The sequence below is a fragment of the Oncorhynchus gorbuscha genome, unplaced genomic scaffold (assembly GCF_021184085.1).
Source record: "Oncorhynchus gorbuscha isolate QuinsamMale2020 ecotype Even-year unplaced genomic scaffold, OgorEven_v1.0 Un_scaffold_1624, whole genome shotgun sequence".
Classification (NCBI taxonomy): Eukaryota; Metazoa; Chordata; class Actinopteri; order Salmoniformes; family Salmonidae; genus Oncorhynchus; species Oncorhynchus gorbuscha.
In genome coordinates, this window is record NW_025746350.1 from 25571 (window position 1) to 45000 (window position 19430).

At 43.6% G+C, this 19430-nt stretch overlaps 1 pseudogene; it reads right to left on the reverse strand.

Moving 5' to 3' along the window:
- LOC124023385 overlaps positions 1-19430 on the reverse strand; it is a 39870-nt pseudogene that overhangs the window by 17456 nt on the left and 2984 nt on the right.

Genomic DNA, 19430 nt, shown 5'->3' on the forward strand with positions numbered 1-19430 from the left:
GTGATATGACTGTAATGTAGAGGAGAGGAGAGAGACTGGTGATATGACTGTAATGTAGAGGAGAGACTGGTGATATGACTGTAATGTAGAGGAGAGGAGAGAGACTGGTGATATGACTGTAATGTAGAGGAGAGGAGACTGGTAATGAGGAGAGACTGGTGTGACTGTAATGTAGAGGAGAGGAGAGAGACTGGTGATATGACTGTAATGTAGAGGAGAGGAGAGAGACTGGGGATATGACTGTAATGTAGAGGGAGACTGGTGATATGACTGTAATGTAGAGGAGAGACTGGTGATATGACTGTAATGTAGAGGAGAGACTGGTGATATGACTGTAATGTAGAGGAGAGACTGGTGATATGACTGTAATGTAGAGGAGAGGAGAGAGACTGGTGATATGACTGTAATGTAGAGGAGAGGAGAGAGACTGGTGATATGACTGTAATGTAGAGGAGAGACTGGTGATATGACTGTAATGTAGAGGAGAGGAGAGAGACTGGTGATATGACTGTAATGATATGACTGTAATGTAGAGAGAGAGAGACTGGTGTGATATGACTGTAATGGAGAGAGACTGGTGATATGAGAGGAGAGAGAGACTGGTGATATGACTGTAATGTAGAGGAGAGGAGAGAGACTGGTGATATGACTGTAATGTAGAGGAGAGGGAGAGAGACTGGTGATATGACTGTAATGTAGAGAGAGGAGAGACTGGTGATATGACTGTAATGTAGAGGAGAGAGAGAGACTGGTGATATGACTGTAATGTAGAGGAGAGACTGGTGATATGACTGTAATGTAGAGGAGAGGAGAGAGACTGGTGATATGACTATAATGTATAGGAGAGGAGAGACTGGTGAGACTGTAATGTGAGGAGAGACTGTGAATGACTGTAATGTAGAGGAGAGACTGGTGATATGACTGTAATGTAGAGGAGAGGAGAGAGACTGGTGATATGACTGTAATGTAGAGGAGAGGAGAGAGACTGGTGATATGACTGTAATGTAGAGGAGAGACTGGTGATATGACTGTAATGTAGAGGAGAGGAGAGAGACTGGTGATATGACTGTAATGTAGAGGAGAGACTGGTGATATGACTGTAATGTAGAGGAGAGACTGGTGATATGACTGTAATGTAGAGGAGAGGAGAGAGACTGGTGATATGACTGTAATGTAGAGGAGAGGAGAGAGACTGGGATATGACTGTAATGTAGAGGAGAGAGGAGAGACTGGTGATAGACTGTGATATGACTGAATGAGAGGAGAGACTGGTGATATGACTGTAATGTAGAGGAGAGACTGGTGATATGACTGTAATGTAGAGGAGAGGAGAGAGACTGGTGATATGACTGTAATGCAGAGGAGAGGAGAGAGACTGGTGATATGACTGTAATGTAGAGGAGAGACTGGTGATATGACTGTAATGTAGAGGAGAGAGAGAGAGACTGGTGATATGACTGTAATGTAGAGAGGAGAGACTGGTGATATGACTGTAATGTAGAGGAGAGGAGAGAGACTGGTGATATGACTATAATGTATAGGAGAGGAGAGAGACTGGTGATATGACTGTAATGGAGAGGAGAGACTGGTGATATGACTGTAATGTAGAGGAGAGGAGAGAGACTGGTGATATGACTGTAATGTAGAGGAGAGGAGAGAGACTGGTGATATGACTGTAATGTAGAGGAGAGACTGGTGATATGACTGTAATGTAGAGGAGAGGAGAGAGACTGGTGATATGACTGTAATGTAGAGGAGAGACTGGTGATATGACTGTAATGTAGAGGAGAGGAGAGAGACTGGTGATATGACTGTAATGTATAGGAGAGGAGAGAGACTGGTGATATGACTGTAATGTAGAGGAGAGACTGGTGATATGACTGTAATGTAGAGGAGAGGAGAGAGACTGGTGATATGACTGTAATGTAGAGGAGAGACTGGTGATATGACTGTAATGTAGAGGAGAGGAGAGAGACTGGTGATATGACTATAATGTATAGGAGAGGAGAGAGACTGGTGATATGACTGTAATGGAGAGGAGAGACTGGTGATATGACTGTAATGTAGAGGAGAGGAGAGAGACTGGTGATATGACTGTAATGTAGAGGAGAGGAGAGAGACTGGTGATATGACTGTAATGTAGAGGAGAGGAGAGAGACTGGTGATATGACTGTAATGTAGAGGAGAGGAGAGAGACTGGTGATATGACTGTAATGTAGAGGAGAGGAGAGAGACTGGTGATATGACTGTAATGTAGAGGAGAGGAGAGACTGGTGATATGACTGTAATGTAGAGGAGAGGAGAGACTGGTGATATGACTGTAATGTAGAGGAGAGGAGAGAGACTGGTGATATGACTGTAATGTAGAGGAGAGGAGAGAGACTGGTGATATGACTGTAATGTAGAGGAGAGACTGGTGATATGACTGTAATGTAGGAGAGAGAGATATGACTGAGAGACTGGTGATATGACTGTAATGTAGAGGAGAGGAGAGAGACTGGTGATATGACTGTAATGTAGAGGAGAGGAGAGAGACTGGTGATATGACTGTAATGTAGAGGAGAGACTGGTGATATGACTGTAATGTAGAGGAGAGGAGAGAGACTGGTGATATGACTGTAATGTAGAGGAGAGACTGGTGATAGACTGTAATGAGAGAGACTGGTGATATGACTGTAATGTAGAGGAGAGGAGAGAGACTGGTGATATGACTGTAATGTAGAGGAGAGGAGAGACTGGGGATATGACTGTAATGTAGAGGAGAGACTGGTGATATGACTGTAATGTAGAGGAGAGACTGGTGATATGACTGTAATGTAGAGGAGAGACTGGTGATATGACTGTAATGTAGAGGAGAGGAGAGAGACTGGTGATATGACTGTTATGCAGAGGAGAGGAGAGAGACTGGTGATATGACTGTAATGTAGAGGAGAGAGAGACTGGTGATATGACTGTAATGTAGAGGAGAGGAGAGAGACTGGTGATATGACTGTAATGTAGAGGAGAGACTGGTGATATGACTGTAATGTAGAGGAGAGGAGAGAGACTGGTGATATGACTATAATGTATAGGAGAGGAGAGAGACTGGTGATATGACTGTAATGGAGAGGAGAGACTGGTGATATGACTGTAATGTAGAGGAGAGGAGAGAGACTGGTGATATGACTGTAATGTAGAGGAGAGAGAGAGACTGGTGATATGACTGTAATGTAGAGGAGAGACTGGTGATATGACTGTAATGTAGAGGAGAGGAGAGAGACTGGTGATATGACTGTAATGTAGAGGAGAGACTGGTGATATGACTGTAATGTAGAGGAGAGGAGAGAGACTGGTGATATGACTATAATGTATAGGAGAGGAGAGAGACTGGTGATATGACTGTAATGGAGAGGAGAGACTGGTGATATGACTATAATGTAGAGGAGAGGAGAGAGACTGGTGATATGACTGTAATGTAGAGGAGAGGAGAGAGACTGGTGATATGACTGTAATGTAGAGGAGAGGAGAGAGACTGGTGATATGACTGTAATGTAGAGGAGAGGAGAGAGACTGGTGATATGACTGTAATGTAGAGGAGAGGAGAGAGACTGGTGATATGACTGTAATGTAGAGGAGAGGAGAGACTGGTGATATGACTGTAATGTAGAGGAGAGGAGAGACTGGTGATATGACTGTAATGTAGAGGAGAGGAGAGAGACTGGTGATATGACTGTAATGTAGAGGAGAGGAGAGACTGGTGATATGACTGTAATGTAGAGGAGAGGAGAGAGACTGGTGATATGACTGTAATGTAGAGGAGAGGAGAGAGACTGGTGATATGACTGTAATGTAGAGGAGAGGAGAGAGACTGGTGATATGACTGTAATGTAGAGGAGAGACTGGTGATATGACTGTAATGTAGAGGAGAGGAGAGAGACTGGTGATATGACTGTAATGTAGAGGAGAGACTGGTGATATGACTGTAATGTAGAGGAGAGACTGGTGATATGACTGTAATGTAGAGGAGAGACTGGTGATATGACTGTAATGTAGAGGAGAGGAGAGAGACTGGTGATATGACTGTAATGTAGAGGAGAGGAGAGAGACTGGTGATATGACTGTAATGTAGAGGAGAGACTGGTGATATGACTGTAATGTAGAGGAGAGGAGAGAGACTGGTGATATGACTGTAATGTAGAGGAGAGACTGGTGATATGACTGTAATGTAGAGGAGAGGAGAGAGACTGGTGATATGACTATAATGTATAGGAGAGGAGAGAGACTGGTGATATGACTGTAATGTAGAGGAGAGGAGAGAGACTGGTGATATGACTGTAATGTAGAGGAGAGGAGAGAGACTGGTGATATGACTGTAATGTAGAGGAGAGGGGAGACTGGTGATATGACTGTAATGTAGAGGAGAGAGAGAGAGACTGGTGATATGACTGTAATGTAGAGGAGAGGAGAGACTGGTGATATGACTGTAATGTAGAGGAGAGGAGAGACTGGTGATATGACTGTAATGACTGTAATGTAGAGACTTGTGATATGACTGTAATGTAGAGAAGAGGAGAGACTGGTGATATGACTGTAATGACTGTAATGTAGAGACTTGTGATATGACTGTAATGTAGAGGAGAGAGAGAGAGACTGGTGATATGACTGTAATGTAGAGGAGAGGAGAGACTGGTGATATGACTGTAATATAGAGGAGAGAGAGAGAGACTGGTGATATGACTGTAATGACTGTAATGTAGAGACTTGTGATATGACTGTAATGTAGAGAAGAGGAGAGAGAGACTGGTGATATGACTGTAATGTAGAGGAGAGGAGAGACTGGTGATATGACTGTAATATAGAGGAGAGGAGAGAGAGACTGGTGATATGACTGTAATGACTGTAATGTAGAGACTTGTGATATGACTGTAATGTAGAGAAGAGGAGAGAGAGACTTGTGATATGACTGTAATGTAGAGAAGAGGAGAGACTGGGGATATGACTGTAATGTAGAGGAGAGGAGAGACTGGTGATATGACTAATGTAGAGACTGGTGATATGACTGTAATGTAGAGGAGAGAAGAGACTGGTGATATGACTGTAATGTAGAGGAGAGACTGGTGATATGACTGTAATGTAGAGGAGAGGAGAGAGACTGGTGATATGACTATAATGTATAGGAGAGGAGAGAGACTGGTGATATGACTGTAATGTAGAGGAGAGACTGGTGATATGACTGTAATGTAGAGGAGAGACTGGTGATATGACTGTAATGTAGAGGAGAGACTGGTGATATGACTGTAATGTAGAGGAGAGGAGAGAGACTGGTGATATGACTGTAATGCAGAGGAGAGGAGAGAGACTGGTGATATGACTGTAATGTAGAGGAGAGACTGGTGATATGACTGTAATGTAGAGGAGAGGAGAGAGACTGGTGATATGACTGTAATGTGTAGAGGAGAGACTGGTGATATGACTGTAATGTAGAGGAGAGGAGAGAGACTGGTGATATGACTATAATGTATAGGAGAGGAGAGAGACTGGTGATATGACTGTAATGGAGAGGAGAGACTGGTGATATGACTATAATGTAGAGGAGAGGAGAGAGACTGGTGATATGACTGTAATGTAGAGGAGAGGAGAGAGACTGGTGATATGACTGTAATGTAGAGGAGAGGAGAGAGACTGGTGATATGACTGTAATGTAGAGGAGAGGAGAGAGACTGGTGATATGACTGTAATGTAGAGGAGAGGAGAGAGACTGGTGATATGACTGTAATGTAGAGGAGAGAGGAGAGACTGGTGATATGACTGTAATGTAGAGGAGAGGAGAGACTGGTGATATGACTGTAATGTAGAGGAGAGGAGAGAGACTGGTGATATGACTGTAATGTAGAGGAGAGGAGAGACTGGTGATATGACTGTAATGTAGAGGAGAGGAGAGAGACTGGTGATATGACTGTAATGTAGAGGAGAGAGAGAGACTGGTGATATGACTGTAATGTAGAGGAGAGACTGGTGATATGACTGTAATGTAGAGGAGAGACTGGTGATATGACTGTAATGTAGAGGAGAGACTGGTGATATGACTGTAATGTAGAGGAGAGGAGAGAGACTGGTGATATGACTGTAATGTAGAGGAGAGGAGAGAGACTGGTGATATGACTGTAATGTAGAGGAGAGACTGGTGATATGACTGTAATGTAGAGGAGAGGAGAGAGACTGGTGATATGACTGTAATGTAGAGGAGAGACTGGTGATATGACTGTAATGTAGAGGAGAGACTGGTGATATGACTGTAATGTAGAGGAGAGACTGGTGATATGACTGTAATGTAGAGGAGAGGAGAGAGACTGGTGATATGACTGTAATGTAGAGGAGAGGAGAGAGACTGGTGATATGACTGTAATGTAGAGGAGAGACTGGTGATATGACTGTAATGTAGAGGAGAGGAGAGAGACTGGTGATATGACTGTAATGTAGAGGAGAGACTGGTGATATGACTGTAATGTAGAGGAGAGGAGAGAGACTGGTGATATGACTATAATGTATAGGAGAGGAGAGAGACTGGTGATATGACTGTAATGTAGAGGAGAGGAGAGAGACTGGTGATATGACTGTAATGTAGAGGAGAGGAGAGAGACTGGTGATATGACTGTAATGTAGAGGAGAGGGGAGACTGGTGATATGACTGTAATGTAGAGGAGAGGAGAGAGAGACTGGTGATATGACTGTAATGTAGAGGAGAGGAGAGACTGGTGATATGACTGTAATGTAGAGGAGAGGAGAGACTGGTGATATGACTGTAATGACTGTAATGTAGAGACTTGTGATATGACTGTAATGTAGAGAAGAGGAGAGACTGGTGATATGACTGTAATGACTGTAATGTAGAGACTTGTGATATGACTGTAATGTAGAGGAGAGGAGAGAGAGACTGGTGATATGACTGTAATGTAGAGGAGAGGAGAGACTGGTGATATGACTGTAATATAGAGGAGAGGAGAGAGAGACTGGTGATATGACTGTAATGACTGTAATGTAGAGACTTGTGATATGACTGTAATGTAGAGAAGAGGAGAGAGAGACTGGTGATATGACTGTAATGTAGAGGAGAGGAGAGACTGGTGATATGACTGTAATATAGAGGAGAGGAGAGAGACTGGTGATATGACTGTAATGACTGTAATGTAGAGACTTGTGATATGACTGTAATGTAGAGAAGAGAGAGACTGGTGATATGACTGTAATGTAGAGGAGAGGAGAGACTGGTGATATGACTAATGTAGAGACTGGTGATATGACTGTAATGTAGAGGAGAGAAGAGACTGGTGATATGACTGTAGTGTAGAGGAGAGGAGAGAGACTGGTGATATGACTGTAATGTAGAGGAGAGGAGAGAGACTGGTGATATGACTGTAATGTAGAGGAGAGGAGGGAGACTGGTGATATGACTGTAATGTAGAGATGATATGACTGTAATGTAGAGGAGAGGAGAGAGACTGGTGATATGACTGTAATGTAGAGGAGAGGAGAGAGACTGGTGATATGACTGTAATGTAGAGGAGAGACTGAGAGAGACTGGTGATATGACTGTAATGTAGAGGAGAGGAGAGAGACTGGTGATATGACTGTAATGTAGAGGAGAGGAGAGAGACTGGTGATATGACTGTAATGTAAAGGAGAGGAGAGAGACTGGTGATATGACTGTAATGTAGAGGAGAGGAGAGAGACTGGTGATATGACTGTAATGTAGAGGAGAGGAGAGAGACTGGTGATATGACTGTAATGTAAAGGAGAGGAGAGAGACTGGTGATATGACTGTAATGTAGAGGAGAGACTGGTGATATGACTGTAATGTAGAGGAGAGACTGGTGATATGACTGTAATGTAGAGGAGAGGAGAGACTGGTGATATGACTGTAATGTAAAGGAGAGGAGAGAGACTGGTGATATGACTGTAATGTAAAGGAGAGGAGAGAGACTGGTGATATGACTGTAATGTAGAGGAGAGACTGGTGATATGACTGTAATGTAGAGGAGAGGAGAGAGACTGGTGATATGACTGTAATGTAGAGGAGAGACTGGTGATATGACTGTAATGTAGAGGAGAGACTGGTGATATGACTGTAATGACTGTAATGTAGAGGAGAGACTTGTGATATGACTGTAATGTAGAGGAGAGACTGGTGATATGACTGTAATGTAGAGGAGAGACTGGTGATATGACTGTAGTGTAGAGGAGAGGAGAGAGACTGGTGATATGACTGTAATGTAGAGGAGAGAGACTGGTGATATGACTGTAATGTAGAGGAGAGAGACTGGTGATATGACTGTAATGTAGAGGAGAGGAGAGAGACTGGTGATATGACTGTAATGTAGAGGAGAGGAGAGAGACTGGTGATATGACTGTAATGTAGAGGAGAGGAGAGAGACTGGTGATATGACTGTAATGTAGAGGAGAGGAGAGACTGGTGATATGACTGTAATGTAGAGGAGAGGAGAGAGACTGGTGATATGACTGTAATGTATAGGAGAGGAGAGAGACTGGTGATATGACTGTAATGTAGAGGAGAGGAGAGACTGGTGAAATGACTGTAATGTAGAGGAGAGGAGAGACTGGTGATATGACTGTAATGGAGAGGAGAGACTGGTGAAATGACTGTAATGTAGAGGAGAGGAGAGAGACTGGTGATATGACTATAATGTAGAGGAGAGGAGAGAGACTGGTGATATGCCTGTAATGGAGAGGAGAGACTGGTGAAATGACTGTAATGTAGAGGAGAGGAGAGAGACTGGGGATTTGACTGTAATGTAGAGGAGAGAGACTGGTGATATGACTGTAATGTAGAGGAGAGGAGAGAGACTGGTGATATGACTATAATGTAGAGGAGAGACTGGTGAAATGACTGTAATGTAGAGGAGAGGAGAGGAGAGACTGGTGAAATGACTGTAATGTAGAGGAGAGGAGAGAGACTGGTGATATGACTGTAATGGAGAGGAGAGACTGGTGATATGACTGTAATGTAGAGGAGAGGAGAGAGACTGGGGATATGACTGTAATGTAGAGGAGAGAGACTGGTGATATGACTGTAATGTAGAGGAGAGGAGAGAGACTGGGGATATGACTGTAATGGAGAGGAGAGACTGGTGATATGACTGTAATGTAGAGGAGAGGAGAGAGACTGGGGATATGACTGTAATGTAGAGGAGAGAGACTGGTGATATGACTGTAATGTAGAGGAGAGGAGAGAGACTGGGGATATGACTGTAATGTAGAGGAGAGGAGAGACTGGTGATATGACTGTAATATAGAGGAGAGGAGAGAGACTGGTGATATGACTGTAATGTAGAGGAGAGGAGAGAGAGACTGGTGATATGACTGTAATGTAGAGGAGAGGAGGGAGACTGGTGATATGACTGTAATGTAGAGGAGAGGAGAGACTGGTGATATGACTGTAATGTAGAGGAGAGGAGAGAGACTGGGGATATGACTGTAATGTAGAGGAGAGGAGAGACTGGTGATATGACTGTAATGTAGAGGAGAGGAGATAGACTGGGGATAGGACTGTAATGTAGAGGAGAGGAGAGACTGGTGATATGACTGTAATGTAGAGGAGAGGAGAGACTGGTGATATGACTGTAATGTAGAGGAGAGGAGAGACTGGTGATATGACTGTAATGTAGAGGAGAGGAGAGAGACTGGGGATAGGACTGTAATGTAGAGGAGAGGAGAGACTGGTGATATGACTGTAATGTAGAGGAGAGGAGAGACTGGTGATATGACTGTAATGTAGAGGAGAGGAGAGACTGGGGATATGACTGTAATGTAGAGGAGAGGAGAGACTGGTGATATGACTGTAATGTAGAGGAGAGGAGAGACTGGTGATATGACTGTAATGACTGTAATGTAGGGACTGGTGATATGACTGTATGATAGAGACTGGTGATATGACTGTATGAAAGAGACTGGTGATATGACTGTAATATAGAGACTGGTGATATGACTGTAATGTAGAGACTGGTGATATGACTGTAATGTAGAGACTGGTGATATGACTGTAATGTAGAGACTGGTGATATGACTGTAATGTAGAGACTGGTGATATGACTGTAATATAGAGACTGGTGATATGACTGTAATATAGAGACTGGTGATATGACTGTAATGTAGAGACTGGTGATATGACTGTATGATAGAGACTGGTGATATGACTGTAATGTAGAGACTGGTGATATGACTGTATGATAGAGACTGGTGATATGACTGTAATGTAGAGACTGGTGATATGACTGTAATGTAGAGACTGGTGATATGACTGTAATGTAGAGACTGGTGATATGACTGTAATATAGAGACTGGTGATATGACTGTAATGTAGAGACTGGTGATATGACTGTATGATAGAGACTGGTGATATGACTGTAATGTAGAGACTGGTGATATGACTGTATGATAGAGACTGGTGATATGACTGTAATGTAGAGACTGGTGATATGACTGTAATGTAGAGACTGGTGATATGACTGTAATGTAGAGACTGGTGATATGACTGTAATATAGAGACTGGTGATATGACTGTAATGTTGAGACTGGTGATATGACTGTATGATAGAGACTGGTGATATGACTGTAATGTAGAGACTGGTGATATGACTGTAATATAGAGACTGGTGATATGACTGTAATATAGAGACTGGTGATATGACTGTAATATAGAGACTGGTGATATGACTGTAATGTAGAGACTGGTGATATGACTGTAATGTAGAGACTGGTGATATGACTGTAATGTTGAGACTGGTGATATGACTGTATGATAGAGACTGGTGATATGACTGTAATGTAGAGACTGGTGATATGACTGTGTGATAGAGACTGGTGATATGACTGTAATGTAGAGACTGGTGATATGACTGTATGATAGAGACTGGTGATATGACTGTAATATAGAGACTGGTGATATGACTGTAATGTAGAGACTGGTGATATGACTGTAATGTAGAGACTGGTGATATGACTGTAATATAGAGACTGGTGATATGACTGTAATGTAGAGGAGAGGAGAGAGACTGGTGATATGACTGTAATGTAAAGGAGAGGAGAGAGACTGGTGATATGACTGTAATGTAGAGGAGAGGAGAGAGACTGGTGATATGACTGTAATGTAGAGGAGAGGAGAGAGACTGGTGATATGACTGTAATGTAAAGGAGAGGAGAGAGACTGGTGATATGACTGTAATGTAGAGGAGAGACTGGTGATATGACTGTAATGTAGAGGAGAGACTGGTGATATGACTGTAATGTAGAGGAGAGGAGAGACTGGTGATATGACTGTAATGTAAAGGAGAGGAGAGAGACTGGTGATATGACTGTAATGTAAAGGAGAGGAGAGAGACTGGTGATATGACTGTAATGTAGAGGAGAGACTGGTGATATGACTGTAATGTAGAGGAGAGGAGAGAGACTGGTGATATGACTGTAATGTAGAGGAGAGACTGGTGATATGACTGTAATGTAGAGGAGAGACTGGTGATATGACTGTAATGACTGTAATGTAGAGGAGAGACTTGTGATATGACTGTAATGTAGAGGAGAGACTGGTGATATGACTGTAATGTAGAGGAGAGACTGGTGATATGACTGTAGTGTAGAGGAGAGGAGAGAGACTGGTGATATGACTGTAATGTAGAGGAGAGAGACTGGTGATATGACTGTAATGTAGAGGAGAGAGACTGGTGATATGACTGTAATGTAGAGGAGAGGAGAGAGACTGGTGATATGACTGTAATGTAGAGGAGAGGAGAGAGACTGGTGATATGACTGTAATGTAGAGGAGAGGAGAGAGACTGGTGATATGACTGTAATGTAGAGGAGAGGAGAGACTGGTGATATGACTGTAATGTAGAGGAGAGGAGAGAGACTGGTGATATGACTGTAATGTATAGGAGAGGAGAGAGACTGGTGATATGACTGTAATGTAGAGGAGAGGAGAGACTGGTGAAATGACTGTAATGTAGAGGAGAGGAGAGACTGGTGATATGACTGTAATGGAGAGGAGAGACTGGTGAAATGACTGTAATGTAGAGGAGAGGAGAGAGACTGGTGATATGACTATAATGTAGAGGAGAGGAGAGAGACTGGTGATATGCCTGTAATGGAGAGGAGAGACTGGTGAAATGACTGTAATGTAGAGGAGAGGAGAGAGACTGGGGATTTGACTGTAATGTAGAGGAGAGAGACTGGTGATATGACTGTAATGTAGAGGAGAGGAGAGAGACTGGTGATATGACTATAATGTAGAGGAGAGACTGGTGAAATGACTGTAATGTAGAGGAGAGGAGAGGAGAGACTGGTGAAATGACTGTAATGTAGAGGAGAGGAGAGAGACTGGTGATATGACTGTAATGGAGAGGAGAGACTGGTGATATGACTGTAATGTAGAGGAGAGGAGAGAGACTGGGGATATGACTGTAATGTAGAGGAGAGAGACTGGTGATATGACTGTAATGTAGAGGAGAGGAGAGAGACTGGGGATATGACTGTAATGGAGAGGAGAGACTGGTGATATGACTGTAATGTAGAGGAGAGGAGAGAGACTGGGGATATGACTGTAATGTAGAGGAGAGAGACTGGTGATATGACTGTAATGTAGAGGAGAGGAGAGAGACTGGGGATATGACTGTAATGTAGAGGAGAGGAGAGACTGGTGATATGACTGTAATATAGAGGAGAGGAGAGAGACTGGTGATATGACTGTAATGTAGAGGAGAGGAGAGAGAGACTGGTGATATGACTGTAATGTAGAGGAGAGGAGGGAGACTGGTGATATGACTGTAATGTAGAGGAGAGGAGAGACTGGTGATATGACTGTAATGTAGAGGAGAGGAGAGAGACTGGGGATATGACTGTAATGTAGAGGAGAGGAGAGACTGGTGATATGACTGTAATGTAGAGGAGAGGAGATAGACTGGGGATAGGACTGTAATGTAGAGGAGAGGAGAGACTGGTGATATGACTGTAATGTAGAGGAGAGGAGAGACTGGTGATATGACTGTAATGTAGAGGAGAGGAGAGACTGGTGATATGACTGTAATGTAGAGGAGAGGAGAGAGACTGGGGATAGGACTGTAATGTAGAGGAGAGGAGAGACTGGTGATATGACTGTAATGTAGAGGAGAGGAGAGACTGGTGATATGACTGTAATGTAGAGGAGAGGAGAGACTGGGGATATGACTGTAATGTAGAGGAGAGGAGAGACTGGTGATATGACTGTAATGTAGAGGAGAGGAGAGACTGGTGATATGACTGTAATGACTGTAATGTAGGGACTGGTGATATGACTGTATGATAGAGACTGGTGATATGACTGTATGAAAGAGACTGGTGATATGACTGTAATATAGAGACTGGTGATATGACTGTAATGTAGAGACTGGTGATATGACTGTAATGTAGAGACTGGTGATATGACTGTAATGTAGAGACTGGTGATATGACTGTAATGTAGAGACTGGTGATATGACTGTAATATAGAGACTGGTGATATGACTGTAATATAGAGACTGGTGATATGACTGTAATGTAGAGACTGGTGATATGACTGTATGATAGAGACTGGTGATATGACTGTAATGTAGAGACTGGTGATATGACTGTATGATAGAGACTGGTGATATGACTGTAATGTAGAGACTGGTGATATGACTGTAATGTAGAGACTGGTGATATGACTGTAATGTAGAGACTGGTGATATGACTGTAATATAGAGACTGGTGATATGACTGTAATGTAGAGACTGGTGATATGACTGTATGATAGAGACTGGTGATATGACTGTAATGTAGAGACTGGTGATATGACTGTATGATAGAGACTGGTGATATGACTGTAATGTAGAGACTGGTGATATGACTGTAATGTAGAGACTGGTGATATGACTGTAATGTAGAGACTGGTGATATGACTGTAATATAGAGACTGGTGATATGACTGTAATGTTGAGACTGGTGATATGACTGTATGATAGAGACTGGTGATATGACTGTAATGTAGAGACTGGTGATATGACTGTAATATAGAGACTGGTGATATGACTGTAATATAGAGACTGGTGATATGACTGTAATATAGAGACTGGTGATATGACTGTAATGTAGAGACTGGTGATATGACTGTAATGTAGAGACTGGTGATATGACTGTAATGTTGAGACTGGTGATATGACTGTATGATAGAGACTGGTGATATGACTGTAATGTAGAGACTGGTGATATGACTGTGTGATAGAGACTGGTGATATGACTGTAATGTAGAGACTGGTGATATGACTGTATGATAGAGACTGGTGATATGACTGTAATATAGAGACTGGTGATATGACTGTAATGTAGAGACTGGTGATATGACTGTAATGTAGAGACTGGTGATATGACTGTAATATAGAGACTGGTGATATGACTGTAATATAGAGACTGGTGATATGACTGTAATGTAGAGACTGGTGATATGACTGTTATGTAGAGACTGGTGATATGACTGTAATGTAGAGACTGGTGATATGACTGTAATGTAGAGACTGGTGATATGACTGTATGATAGAGACTGGTGATATGACTGTAATATAGAGACTGGTGATATGACTGTATGATAGAGACTGGTGATATGACTGTATGATAGAGACTGGTGATATGACTGTATGATAGAGACTGGTGATATGACTGTAATGTAGAGACTGGTGATATGACTGTATGATAGAGACTGGTGATATGACTGTAATGTAGAGACTGGTGATATGACTGTATGATAGAGACTGGTGATATGACTGTAATATAGAGACTGGTGATATGACTGTAATGTAGAGACTGGTGATATGACTGTATGATAGAGACTGGTGATATGACTGTAATATAGAGACTGGTGATATGACTGTAATGTAGAGACTGGTGATATGACTGTATGATAGAGACTGGTGATATGACTGTAATATAGAGACTGGTGATATGACTGTAATGTAGAGACTGGTGATATGACTGTATGATAGAGACTGGTGATATGACTGTAATATAGAGACTGGTGATATGACTGTAATGTAGAGACTGGTGATATGACTGTATGATAGAGACTGGTGATATGACTGTAATGTAGAGACTGGTGATATGACTGTAATATAGAGACTGGTGATATGACTGTAATGTAGAGACTGGTGATATGACTGTTATGTAGAGACTGGTGATATGACTGTAATGTAGAGACTGGTGATATGACTGTATGATAGAGACTGGTGATATGACTGTATGAATGGAGTATGCATATGTTTTACTTATCAAATGCTTATTCAATCCGTATCTAACTTACTTGACTCATTTAACACATTAACAAATGAATCATCCGTCCATCCATCAATCAGTTGATCTCACCACCAATAAGAAGTCATCAACCCACTTGAAGACCTTCTCCTTCTCCATGCGTCCCAGCCAGGGGGCCTGGTAGGTGTGGTTGAAGGCTGTCTGGGTGATGTCACCCACCACTGGGTTGGCCATGAGGAACGGGACACACAGCCACTGGCAGCAGAGACAGAAAAGCCCCAATTAAAAATGATTAACTCCTGTCTGCAATTGCAGCCACAATGAGACACATGAACATACATTAAAGTGTATATGATAATGATCATTTTAGGTTTTCGTCCATCAAAAGTACATCTGTAGTCAACTATGTTCAGATGAGTTCCATCTGTTAAAAGACAGACCGTTTGTGTGTTTTTTGTTGGGCAATTATCTCCGTTGTCAATCATCTGACAACAGACCACTCCTAGGTGTTGGCTCCATCCAAAATACTTGGACAATGTTTCCACGGCCTTACACTCGCCAGACTGGTTTAGATTCAAAATGGCCGCCTGTCCCTCACCAGACTGGTTTAGATTCAAAATGGCCGCCTGTCACTCACCAGACTGGATTGGATTCAAAATGGCCGCCTGTCCCTCACCAGACTGGTTTAGATTCAAAATGGCCGCTTGTCCCTCACCAGACTGGTTTAGATTCAAAATGGCCCCCTGTCACTCACCAGACTGGTTTAGATTCAAAATGGCCGCCTGTCCCTCACCAGACTGGTTTAGATTCAAAATGGCCACCTGTCACTCAACAGACTGGATTGGATTAAAAATGGCCACCTGTCACTCACCAGACTGGTTTAGATTCAAAATAGCCGCCTGTCCTTCACCAGACTGGTTTAGATTCAAAATGGCCGCCTGTCCCTCACCAGACTGGATTGGATTCAAATTGGCCGCCTGTCCCTCACCAGACTGGTTTAGATTCAAAATGGCCACCTGTCACTCAACAGACTGGATTGGATTAAAAATGGCCACCTGTCACTCACCAGACTGGTTTAGATTCAAAATGGCCGCCTGTCCTTCACCAGACTGGTTTAGATTCAAAATGGCCGCCTGTCCCTCACCAGACTGGATTAGATTCAAAATGGCCACCTGTCACTCAACAGACTGGATTGGATTAAAAATGGCCACCTGTCACTCACCAGACTGGTTTAGATTCAAAATGGCCGCCTGTCCTTCACCAGACTGGTTTAGATTCAAAATGGCCGCCTGTCCCTCACCAGACTGGATTGGATTCAAATTGGCCGCCTGTCCCTCACCAGACTGGTTTAGATTCAAAATGGCCGCCTGTCCCTCACCAGACTGGATTGGATTCAAATTGGCCGCCTGTCCCTCACCAGACTGGTTTAGATTCAAAATGGCCGCCTGTCCCTCACCAGAATGGTTTTGATTAAAAATGGCCGCCTGTCACTCACCAGACTGGTTTAGATTCAAAATGGCCACCTGTCACTCACCAGACTGGATTGGATTAAAAATGGCCACCTGTCACTCACCAGACTGGATTGGATTCAAAATGGCCGCCTGTCCCTCACCAGACTGGTTTAGATTCAAAATGGCCGCCTGTCCTTCACCAGACTGGTTTAGATTCAAAATGGCCACCTGTCACTCACCAGACTGGATTGGATTAAAAATGGCCACCTGTCACTCACCAGACTGGTTTAGATTCAAAATAGCCGCCTGTCCCTCACCAGACTGGTTTAGATTCAAATTGGCCGCCTGTTCCTCACCAGACTGGTTTAGATTCAAAATGGCCGCCTGTCACTCACCAGACTGGATTGGATTGAAAATGGCCGCCTGTCACTCACCAGACTGGATTGGATTCAAAATGGCCGCCTGTCCCTCACCAGACTGGTTTAGATTCAAAATGGCCGCCTGTCACTCACCAGACTGGATTGGATTGAAAATGGCCGCCTGTCACTCACCAGACTGAATTCGATTCAAAATGGCCGCCTGTCCCTCACCAGACTGGTTTAGATTCAAAATGGCCGCCTGTCACTCACCAGACTGGATTGGATTGAAAATGGCCGCCTGTCACTCACCAGACTGGATTGGATTCAAAATGGCCGCCTGTCCCTCACCAGACTGGTTTAGATTCAAAATGGCCGCCTGTCAATCACCAGACTGGATTGGATTAAAAATGACCGCCTGTCACTCACCAGACTGGATTGGATTCAAAATGGCCGCCTGTCACTCACCAAACTGGATTGGATTGAAAATGGCCGCCTGTCACTCACCAGACTGGATTGGATTGAAAATGGCCGCCTGTCACTCACCAGACTGGATTGGATTCAAAATGGCCACCTGTCACTCACCAGACTGGATTGAATTCAAAATGGCCACCTGTCACTCACCAGACTGGTTTAGATTCAAAATGGCCGCCTGTCACTCACCAGACTGAAGAAGATGAGGATGAGCTGGATGACGTCGGTGTAGGCTACAGAGTAGAGTCCTCCCAGTAGAGTGTAGACGATGGCCACCACTGCAGAAATCCCCACAGAGTAGGAGTAGGGCAGGTCCAGAATCACACTCATGGTGCCACCTGCAGCACACACACACACACACACACACACACACACACACACACACACACACACACACACACACACACACACACACACACACACACACACACACACACACACACACACACACACACACACACACACACACACACACACACACACACTTTTAGCTCAGCGGGCTAACACAGTTTTGTGGCACCACAGATAAAAACTGTAAAATCAGGTTAAACTGAGTTGGTCCCTCGCCGTTGTACTGGAAGTGTGACCGGGTTTGAAGTAACAAACAACATTCTTCACACGCCAGCTAGAATGAGCATGACTGACTTTCAACAAGTGGTCATTAAAATACCCACCTGACCTGTTTCCCCTCCCTGATCAAATTACTCCATCTAGAACAAGCCTGCATCTCACCAAGCTGGGGCGTTGTGTAACTATTGCCCAGGTTACTCCATCTAGAACAAGCCTGCATCTCACCAAGCTGGGGCGTTGTGTAACTATTCCCCAGGTTACTCCATCTAGAACAAACCTGCATCTCACCAAGCTGGGGCGTTGTGTAACTATTCCCCAGGTTACTCTACCTAGAACCGACCTGGTTCTAACATCTCACCAAGCTGGGGCGTTGTGTAACTATTCCCCAGGTTACTCTGTCTAGAACCAACCTGGTTCTAACATCTCATCAAGCTGGGGCGTTGTGTAACTATTCCCCAGGTTACTCTACCTAGAACTGACCTGGGTCCAGCATCTCACCAAGCTGGGGCGTTGTGTAACTATTCCCCAGGTTACTCTGTCTAGAACCGACCTGGGTCCAGCATCTCACTATGTTGTGCCAGCAGCATACCACCCTGCATACCACCTTGCATACCACTGCTGGCTTGCTTCTGAAACTAAGTGGTTTGGTCCTGGTCAGTTCCTGGATGGGAGACCAGATGCTGCTGGAAGTGGTGTTGGAGGGCCAGTAGGAGGCACTATTTCCTCTGGTCTAAAAAAACATCCCAATCTCCCAGGGCAGTGATTGGGGACATTGCCCTGTGTATGGGTGTCTTTCGGATGGGATGTTAAATGGGTGTCCTGACTCTCTGAGGTCATTAAAAATAGCATGGCACTTATCGCAAGAGTAGGGGTGTTAACCCCAGTGTCCTGGCTAAATTCCCAATCTGGCCCTCAAACCATCACGGTCACCTAATAATCCCCAGTTTACAATTGGCTCATTCATCCTCCTCCTCTTCTCCCCTGTAACTATTCCCCAGGTCGTTGCTGCAAATGAGAACGTGTTCTCAGTCAACTTACCTGGTAAAATAAGGGTGAATTAAAGAGTTTAACCTACATAAAGACAACCCTGACAGGTCCATCAGGAAAGAATGGCTGTGTCTGCAATGGTACCCTCTCCCTTATATAGAGCATTACTTTGGACCGGGGCCCATTGAGAATATATAGAGAATAGTGTGTCATTTTGGATGGATCCAGTGACTTGACACACTTTTTAACAGAGATGTAATGGTGTCCAAGACTGGCTAGAGGCTGAATGACTGTGTGTTTTTTGTGT